This window comes from Pungitius pungitius, chromosome 17 (genome assembly GCF_949316345.1).
Source record: "Pungitius pungitius chromosome 17, fPunPun2.1, whole genome shotgun sequence".
NCBI classification, from domain to species: domain Eukaryota; kingdom Metazoa; phylum Chordata; class Actinopteri; order Perciformes; family Gasterosteidae; genus Pungitius; species Pungitius pungitius.
The window spans coordinates 4,221,973-4,232,107 of record NC_084916.1 but is presented as its reverse complement, the minus strand read 5'-3'; the positions used below and the strand labels follow the sequence as shown (position 1 = coordinate 4,232,107).

Here is a 10,135-nt window from a genome sequence, read left to right as displayed (position 1 = left end):
CTATTGAGATGCTTCTGTCACACTGAATGAGACGAGTGTGGAAAAGAAGCTGCATCACTTTCTGTTGTGCTTCATGCTGCATCAGTTGCTCTCTTTCTTTTTGGCTCCTAAAGGAGAAGAGAAGCCGGCATCATGTGACAGTGAAGCCAATCTATCCAGTGACTCAGTCACCAGAGCTTGGCTCGGTTGTGTCTTGGATGAATTGGGTGCTCAATGAATGCACAACAAGCACAGAAAGTGAAAGTAACAAGAGCTCAGCACTCAGTGGTGCACAACAAAAGCTGCTGAGCGCATACGCACATCCAAAGATACACATTTACACACTATATAGGTGCACAAAAGGTTTCAGGATGCACAATCATCTTTTCTAGATTTCTAGATTTTATATTCACATTCATCTGAAAATCTCACTAAGATGTCGAGCCTTTTGCCCTTTTGCCTCCTGTTATTGGAACCTGCAGGCAGCACTCAGGGTTGTAGATGTTTACGAGTCTGTGAGCCAAAACGTCGCCTTTATAAGAATAAGAATATGAATTTGTCCATATCTTACATTTACAGCAGAACAAGATTCTTGTGATGATCAAAGTACACATAAATGTTTTAAATGTAAATGAGTAAACTGTGTTCTGGGTGTACATGTCATTGTTCATTCAGGAATCCCTCACACTCAGGATGGTGACGTCCAGGAGAAGCAACAGCAGCACGTGTGTGGACACGTGTCTTCAGTCCCCATTTTGTGGAGACATCGTAACAAGATGGCGGTTAACGTTGCCGATGCTGAGCCTGATCTTTGTCAATAGAGGGGTTGGTGTTATGGCACAAAGCCTGATGTCACTTCCGTGTTCGTTGGTTTCCATGAAATGTCATCAGGCAACTTTCCAAAAACACACCTGCAGTCAAACCAGAAATACAAGAGACCACACAAACACTAATATGTAGTTACAAAAGCTCAAAGGCCTCAAACTACTAACCAGTAGAACAAATTCACAATCACCACCTAATAATTGTCCTGTATTACGCGTTTTCCTCCTTTTCTTTGCACTGTGTGACTCAGTGTGACTCATGCCGAGTCAGTTGGGCCTGAATAAAACCTGCAAACTCTGCTAAACCCCAACTTAATATATTGTGCTTTCACTTTGTCCTCTGTTGAGTTAATTAGCTTTATTTATTTAGCACTTTACATGCACATAATTCTGCACAAAAGGTACTTACACATATTTAATTACCATGAACAAAAAAGTAGGAAAGAATATTTGTAATATTTGTGAAATAAAACTCCACTAAGTGGTAAATCCTATGTTTAGAGGTGTCTTGGCTCAAAGTGACCTCAAAGTAAGAAAGAGCAGCTTTGATGGATCTTCTGACTCGTGGAGGATTATCAAATGATGATGGAATCCGTCACATAAAGGAGCATAAAACCTCCCAGTTGATGACTGGGAGGTTTTATACAAGGCGAGAATAATACAAGGCGTTACGTTATTTTGCCAGGCCATTTCCTTCAGAAATAGTACTACATTACTGTCGTACTCATTTGGGAGAGTTTCAAGAAGTCTAAATTCCAGGAGCCAACATCAGACTGAGGATGAATATGACTCAGTGAGTGCAGAGAACTTGTGTTTAAGAGCAGGAATTCATCAGATGGATTAGACTTCATGATAGCTCATTAATAAGTTTGTCATGATTAACTTGTCTTTTTAATGACAGGATACACATCTTGGTGAGTAACTGCCTCATATGAGCAAATTTCCTGCATTATCAATGCTGTTATGTAGATGGTTGAGAGCTGGATGCACTAAACACATTAATAGGAATCACCACACAGATAAAATGAATGGAAATGTAGCTACTTGTCGTGTACCTTTGCCTCTACTGTACATAAGAAGTAGTGAGAAGTGATTGATGGTATAGAACTTTTCTAAAATACAAGCCCTGAGGGACATGAAGACGTACCTTGTTTTCACTGGTCATGTCCAGAGAGATGGTTATTTCATCCAGAATGAGGACCTGTGGCTGCCTGACCACAGCTCGAGCGATGGATCAGTATAAACGCATCCTTTCATGCTCACAGCTCGCTCTTCGGGGCCAATTGTGTGGATGCAATAACTTTTCTATGGATGTTGAGTTTAGCAGCTTAAATATTATTAAATAGAAAGTCAAACAGTTCTATCATTAATCAAGCTCTACAAATGGTGTGTTCTGTGCTTTAAGGTAAAAAGAGAGCTCACCTGCATCGTAGCCCTCCTCCAGCTTCATGATGAAGTTATGTGCGTTGGCTTTGCGTGCTGCTTCCTGGATCTCATCCAATCAGCATTCAGCGAGCCCGTAGGCGATGTTGTCTCTGATGGAGCCAGAGAAGAGGACAGGCTGCTGGCTCACCAAAGCAACCTGTCAATCACACTGTCATCAGCCTCCAGTTCCCAGGACCCCTGTGGCCTCCAGGTATCTATGCATGTATGGTTTTCCTTTCTTACTGATGGACTGTAAAAAATCGCTGTGATATCCACAGTTATTTACTGTGTTTGTGAGCAGTAAGCTACTGTAAAACCATTTCACAGTAATTTACTGTATATTCAGTCAAAGATTTGTCACGGATCGGGCTGGTGCAGGTTGAAGGAGGTAGGCAGGCAGGCAGGCAGGACTCAGACGCAGGGTCTTCTGACGAAGTGCTCTTTATTCAAAACAAAAACCAAAGAACGTGCACCAACGATGAGAGACATCAAACAATGATGCGACAAAGAACAACTGGCACACAGGGCTTAAATACACAAGGGAGGTGCAGGTGATTGGACACAGGTGGAAACACTCAAGCAATCACAAGACAAGGCAGGAGGTGAAGTTAACCCAGGACCACAAGGAACATGAAACTTCAAACTAAAACAGGAAGAGAGACCAAACCGTGACAAGATTACAGTAGTCAATAAAAAAGTACTGCAGAACATTACAGTAGCCAAATAGGTACTGCAGTAAATCACAGTAAGTAAAATGTACTGTTGTAAATCCCATCAACACATTGTGTACACAGTAAATATAAAAGCACTGCAGAACATCACAGTAGCCAAATATGTACTGTAGTAAATCACAGTAAGAAAAAAGTTACTGTTGTAAAGTAAAGCAATACATTTTGTACTGTATAAAACACAGGAAATATAAACGGTACTGTAGAAAATCACATTAAACAAATATTGTGAAATAGTTTTTGACTGTGCTTGTGAGCAGTACTACTACTACTACTGTAAAATCACAGTAATTCATTGTGTATTCATTCAAGTCCGTAATTAACTGTATAATATCAAATTAACAATTTGTGTACTGTAGAAAAACACAGTAACCAAATAGTCACAGTCATTAAAAATGTGAGAAAAAATTACTGTAGAAAGTCAGCAAGTAGTGTACTGTGTATTTATTTATTCAACATATGATGGTATTTCTTTACAAATTTCACAATATACACCATATTATGCAAATAGGTTAGTTTAGATGGTAAAGCTCTTAATTGCAATCACATTAAATCAATACGATTGTTGGAACTTGAAAAGTTGAACTTTATGTGCATGGACCGCAAATAGTTAATCTCAAGTTACTTTTTTGTAAAGTGGAGTATTCGTTTGAACTCTCTTTTGGGCACAGCTGCACCCATTCTGTGACTGATTTCAATGGATAGGATGGTCGTACAGCTCAGCACAACAGTACTGGAGAGGAAATAACAAGTTACCCTGCACGACTAGCGTACTAAATTGAGTTACAGGATTTGTGCTGGTTACATTTTTTTTCATGCCACATTTTTTAACGAACAACGAGTGGGACACAATTGAAGGACTGGATCTGAAAAGACAAGATAATTGCCTGTTAGTTGAATGTTTTTCTGAACATGCTCTGTCCTGACTAAATCTAGCATTAATTATCAGTTCAGTAATTTATTTGTAGTGTTTTATGTTAGCAAAAATGTTTTTTAGTTCCAACCGTTTCAAAATTGTGTTTACCTTTCTTCCGTTAACTTATCCAAATGCCATACTAATGTATGGTTTGTAAATTCAGTGCAGCGTCAATTTCTGCATTCATTTTACATGTCTCTTGCGTCTCCTTCCTGTAATGATTGGGTACAGGATCAAAACTGCACCTGAAGGTGATGTTTGGCAGTTATTGCTCAAGCTGAGGGAGGTTGTTGATCTGATATTTGCACCCAAGATCCTCTCACGGTTTGGGTCCTCTTCCTGTCTTATTTTGTAGTTTTCTTGTCTCTCGTGTCTCTGGGTGAGCTTCACTTCCTGTCCTGTCCTGTGATTGCCTGATTGCTTCCACCTGTATCCAATTACCTGCACCTCCCTTGTGTATTTAAGCCCCGTGTGCCTGTTGTCCCTTGTTGCGTCATTGTCTGATGTCAAGTTGTCGTTGGTGCACGTTTTTCCTCGGTTTTGTTTTTTTGGAATAAAGAGCACTTGTTTTGGAAGATCCTGCGCTTGAGTCCTGCCTCCTTACGCCTGCACCAGCGAACCACAGCCTGACAGAATGATGCAACCACGGAAGGACTCAGCAGGGTTTGATTTTGTGAACCCGTTTTTGGGAACCTTGCTGGGCCTCGACGGCCCCCGCAGCGTGCAGCAGCGTTCCGGTCACCGCCCTCGCCGCTCTCCAGGCCCCGCTTGGGCCTTCGCCGATGAAGGCCAGCGTCCAGCCCCCAGTCCTCAGCGCACGCTGGTAGCAGGTGCTGGAGCTGGCCGCCCACCTCCAGGCCACGTATGACACCCACGCCCTGGACCTCCGCGTTCGGCGGCAGAGACGGTGTCAACGACGCCCGTCTCCGCCAGTCTCCGCCCGAACCGGCCCCAAGACCCCCGTCTCCGCCCCTCCCGGCCCCAAGACCCCCGTCTCCGCCCCTCCCGGCCCCAAGACCCCCGTCTCCGCCCCTCCCGGCCCCAAGAACCCCGTCTCCGCCCCTCCCGGCCCCAAGACCCCCGTCTCCGCCCCTCCCGGCCCCAAGACGCCGGTCTCCGCCCCTCCCGGCCCCAAGACGCCGGTCTCCGCCCCTCCCGGCCCCAAGACGCCGTTCTCCGCCCCTCCCGGCCCCAAGACGCCGTTCTCCGCCCCTCCCGGCCCCAAGACGCCGTTCTCCGCCCCTCCCGGCCCCAAGACGGCAGTCTCCGCCCGCCCCGGCCCCAAGACGGCAGTCTCCGCGTTCGGCGGCAGAGACGGTGTCAACGACGCCCGTCTCCGCCCGAACCGGCCCCAAGACGCCAGTCTCCGCCCCTCCCCGGCCCCAAGACGCCAGTCTCCGCCCCTCCCGGCCCCAAGACCCCCGCCTCCGCCCCTCCCGGCCCCAAGACGCCCGCCTCCGCCCCTCCCGGCCCCAAGACGCCAGTCTCCGCCCCTCCCGGCCCCAAGACGCCAGTCTCCGCCCCTCCCGGCCCCAAGACGGCAGTCTCCGCCCCTCCCGGCCCCAAGACGGCAGTCTCCGCCCGCCCCGGCCCCAAGACGGCAGTCTCCGCCCCTCCCGGCCCCAAGACGGCAGTCTCCGCCCGCCCCGGCCCCAAGACGGCAGTCTCCGCCCCAAGACGGCAGTCTCCGCCCGCCCCGGCCCCAAGACGCCAGTCCCTCCCGTCCCTTGATCCTCTCCCCCCCCACCCCTGGGGGCCGTCTGGGATCCGGCCCTTGAGGGGGGGGTCAGGGGTTGGGCCGGCGCCCCCCGCCACGACGCCGCCGGAGCCGCACAGCTCGGCGCCCCCCGCCCTGACGCCGCCGGAGCCGCACAGCTCCGGTTCTGCTCCCCTTTAGGACCGTCTGGAATTTGGTGCTTAAGGGGGGGTTCTGTCACGGTTTGGGTCCTCTTCCTGTCTTATTTTGTAGTTTTCTTGTCTCTCGTGTCTCTGGGTGAGCTTCACTTCCTGTCCTGTCCTGTGATTGCCTGATTGCTTCCACCTGTGTCCAATCACCTGCACCTCCCTTGTGTATTTAAGCCCCGTGTGCCTGTTGTCCCTTGTTGCGTCATTGTCTGATGTCAAGTTGTCGTTGGTGCACGTTTTTCCTCGGTTTTGGTTTTTTGGAATAAAGAGCACTTGTTTTGGAAGATCCTGGGCTTGAGTCCTGCCTCCTTCCGCCTGCACCAGCGAACCACAGCCTGACAGATCCATACCAACCAACTGGCATATCTCAAGATTCTTATTGAGGAATACCTCCATCAAAAAGCACTTTGTTTTCAGGAAAGTCGCTAAAAGCCAAACACCACTACCTTCTGCACAACCATGAGCTCATTCTTCATTTTGGTCCACTTATTAGATTGTGGACATTGCGCTTCGAAAGAAAGCACAGCTATTTTAAGCAGTGTGCTAGAAAAATGCCTAACTTTAAAAACCTCTGCAGTACTTTAGCTGAAAGACACCAATTGCTACAAACATATTTATACTCCGGCAGCTTGTTTCCTCCAATGCTTCAAATAGGGGAAGCAACTAAGTTTGATGACCAACTATACCAGATTTGCATTCAGAGGGCTATCAGGCTCAAAGGCCTTTGTCCAGAAGACACCATTGAAACACCTTCTGTAACACAGGTACACTGTACAAAAAAGGCATGGCAGCTACACCTTTGGAAAAATTGTGCTTATCCTGATCAATCAGTCATGTGTGCATTTTGTTGTAGAGCTGTATTGGTCAGTGCCTGTCGTGGATCTTGGTGTGTCTATAAATCACTAATTCTGCTCATGATGAGTGTCTGACCATTCAGTCTCGCTGATTACTACCCATTGAATGAAAACAATAAGTTTGGTCTTCACTTGATTGCTCTTCACCATTCTGTGTGTTACATGTAAAAGACGAATAAATGGATTCTATTGAGAGTGTGATAAAGGCATTGCTGCCACAACTAGATGGTGAGAGACTGAAGACGGTTGTTACTCAGTTGGTGTCCAAGTTTGGAGTGGAATCACCAGATGATCTACAGTTCATCACGGAGGGAGACATTGGACATCTTCTAACACCCGTTCAGTGCAGAAAAATTATTAATGGCTGCAAAAGAGGTAAGCATTTCGATGTAGAAGCTTATTTTGCTCTGCTATTTATGTACATGTTTGAGTTGTTTGTAGCTCAAATGATTCCAATAATCTTCCAGAATAGATGCAAATATTCTTCTCACTTTTGTTTTTGAATGCAGATCAAACAACATCAACCTTGGCCACATCTTTACCTGAGGCCGAAAACGAGTGGTTCCTCATGTCGTATTTTACCAGTCCAATCAGTTCACAGGAGAACAGCATTTGCTTTATTTGTCTCTCAGAAGAGCCATTGACAATGATGATAGACCAGAGGTAGAAGATCGCAGACACATGGTGAAAGACATCTGCGATTCCATGTGTGGACACTGCTTGAACCCCACACGAAAAGACTGTACAGCAGTAGCAAAAGCTATAACCCAGAAATATCCTGGGAGATTTTTAGATTAAAACTGATGAGGGAGAAATAATCGATGCGGATACTTCAGTTTACTGAATCAGCTCAAGACTAGCGTTGAGTATGTCAACAGTGGCAACACCCTCTCCCGTCTCAGGAATCCCAGCTACTCTCAGACCAGTGATGATGACCAGCCAAGGTTAAAATGTCTAGATTAGTAGTACGTATAATATAAAAATATTAGAAAACAAATGAAGGGGGAAAACTAGTAACATTGGACACTCACACATTCATGCACATCAAGGCTATTGGCAAGACTCTGGTTGACACGACCGTGTATTTCTGGGACCATCAGGTACTGTATGCATGAGTTAGACAGTAATTTCTGTGATGGCCACCAGGTAATTTGGCCAGTTCTTAAGCCTTGAACATTTAAGGCTGTAAAAAATGTCTTTTGTGTCTGTTTTGTATAAGAGACTTTCAAATGAAATGCAGGTCTCAAAACGGCCTGATTCCAAATATTAACATCCATTTTCATTTGTATTAGTTTCCTTTGTCAGGATCAACCCAGAATCCAGCAAATGTGGTGGCAAATTCAAAAAGGGCCAGGAAACCGGAAGACCGGTTAAACGCAAAAGCTCAGGCATCAACCAACGCGTCATATCATTCATGAGGGACTTCTCCATGTTCAACCCTGCTAAATGATTAGATGGAGGTGAGGCTTGTATAATGATGTGGCCTTTAAATTAAGGGGTTAACTGTTTATTTGGGGTAACTGGTTATTTATACATGAAGAGGTTCTTATCTGTCTTTTAATTGTATGTTTTTTTTTGTTAATGTTCATGTTAAATGTGATATTAGCCTCTACAATGATTACATTACATGTCATTTAGCTGACGCTTTTATCCAAAGCGACGTACAATAAGTGCATTTCCACATAGAGATACAAACTCAGAAGAACAAGTAACAAGAAAGTACATTTTTTATCAAATAAGCAGTTTCAAAACATGTTATAGAAAAGTGCCATTATAAGTAAAATTTAAGTGCTTAGTCCGAAGTCAACAGTCAGGTCCTGAGTGGGCGAGTTTTTTCCAGGGAAGAAAAGTAGTTCGGTCTTGTCGGGGTTGATCTTCAGGTGATGAGCGGACATCCACTGGGAGATGTCAGTCAGACATGCAGAGATCCGTGCCGCCACCTGAGTGTCCGAGTCGGGGAAGGAGAGAATTAGTTGTTCTTGTTTAATTAATGTTAATTAATTAATGTTCATGTTAAATTTGATTTTCCCTTCAAAAGAAGTGTTTTTGTTAAATTTGCCTTCAAAATGTGAAAGGAAAATTTCATTTACAAATAAAACCTGCATGGAGTGAAGAAATTCCAATCTCTGTGGTATTCTGTGGGTCTTCGTTACTAAGTTCCTGATAGTTAGATCCGGTGGTGTCTAGTCCGATAAAGAACCAGCCGTTATTATATTGAGTACTGAATTTTATTCTGCAGCTAAAACAGTGTTACCATAAAAGAAACCGTACCACTTATTTTACAGGTCAAACTAACTTGTGAAAAGTGAAAAAAAAATTGTGAAAAAAAAATTACACTACTTGGAGATGGCGTTTATATTGCGGTTATAACACAATTACTACAACAAGAAATATGTTGTTATTACATTTTTAATTATTTGTTTCACTCTTATTTCACAATCGAAAAACTATTCAAAAATGCAATACATAGTAACATTTACAATATTATACTGTGATTTGTTTTACAGTAAGTATCTTGTCACTAGCTGCCAGTTAATAAGTGTGATTCTTTTTACAGTAGTATATTGTGATTCATTCTATAGTAAGTTACTTGTCACTAGCTGCCAGTTAATAACTGTGATTCCTTTCACAGTAGTATATTGTAATTTATTTTACAGTTAGTTACTTGTCACTAGCTGCCAGTTAATAACTGTGAATTTCACAGTTTGTTCGTTACAGTGTGAGTTTCATTCTTTAACACTGTTAATCAAAGTGTACAACACTATTTCATCCTTTCATCACTACATAACTGAACAGTTCACAACTATGATGATAAATACATAAACACACTGAGGGGATCTGCCCAGTGTATCACAGCACTGCTGGGGCCTGTTTAGCTCCAGGGGCCCACTGAGGTATAAAGGCCTCGTTCTAGTGTGAACCAAAGGGAATAATTGTGTAACAATTAGAGTAACACACTTCCCACTGGGTCTGTGTGGGTGCAGGATGGAGTGGTTCTGGGAGCAGACACAAGAGCCACATCCAGTGAAGTAGTGGCTGACTAGATGTGCACCAAGATCCATTACATTGCTACAAATATATAGTAAGTCTTGTATACGCACACTGAAAGACAACCGGAGATCCACCTTTAAAATACTCTCACTGTCATCAGGCTGAATTGTATGTTCCTTCTTGTGGACGTGGTTCCATAAAGTGTCTCCTTTACTTGTGATTTCCTACATATTCCACAATGCCTGTTGAAGTAAAAATGAAAAGATGCTGAAGTTCCTCTTCTCTCTCTTTCCCAATTCTCTGTAGCCTTTTTCATATTTTCCCTCAACTCTTCATTCACAAAACCCTACTTTCTCTGTCCTAGTTGTTGTGGAGCAGGTACAGAAGCAGATACAGAGAAGACCACTGAGCTCCTCTCCTCCAACCTCACCATCTTCTCCCTCAACAGCGGGAGGAACCCTTGTGTCGTCATGGCCGTCAACATCCTCCAGGAGATGTTGTACAGGTTTGTGT

The 10,135-nt window shown here is 44.4% G+C and overlaps 1 pseudogene; it reads left to right on the top strand.

Annotated features, from left to right (window-relative positions):
• Positions 1-1,938: 1,938 nt before the first annotated feature.
• LOC134107147 (proteasome subunit beta type-7-like) overlaps positions 1,939-10,135 on the top strand; it is a 90,810-nt pseudogene continuing 82,613 nt past the window's right edge.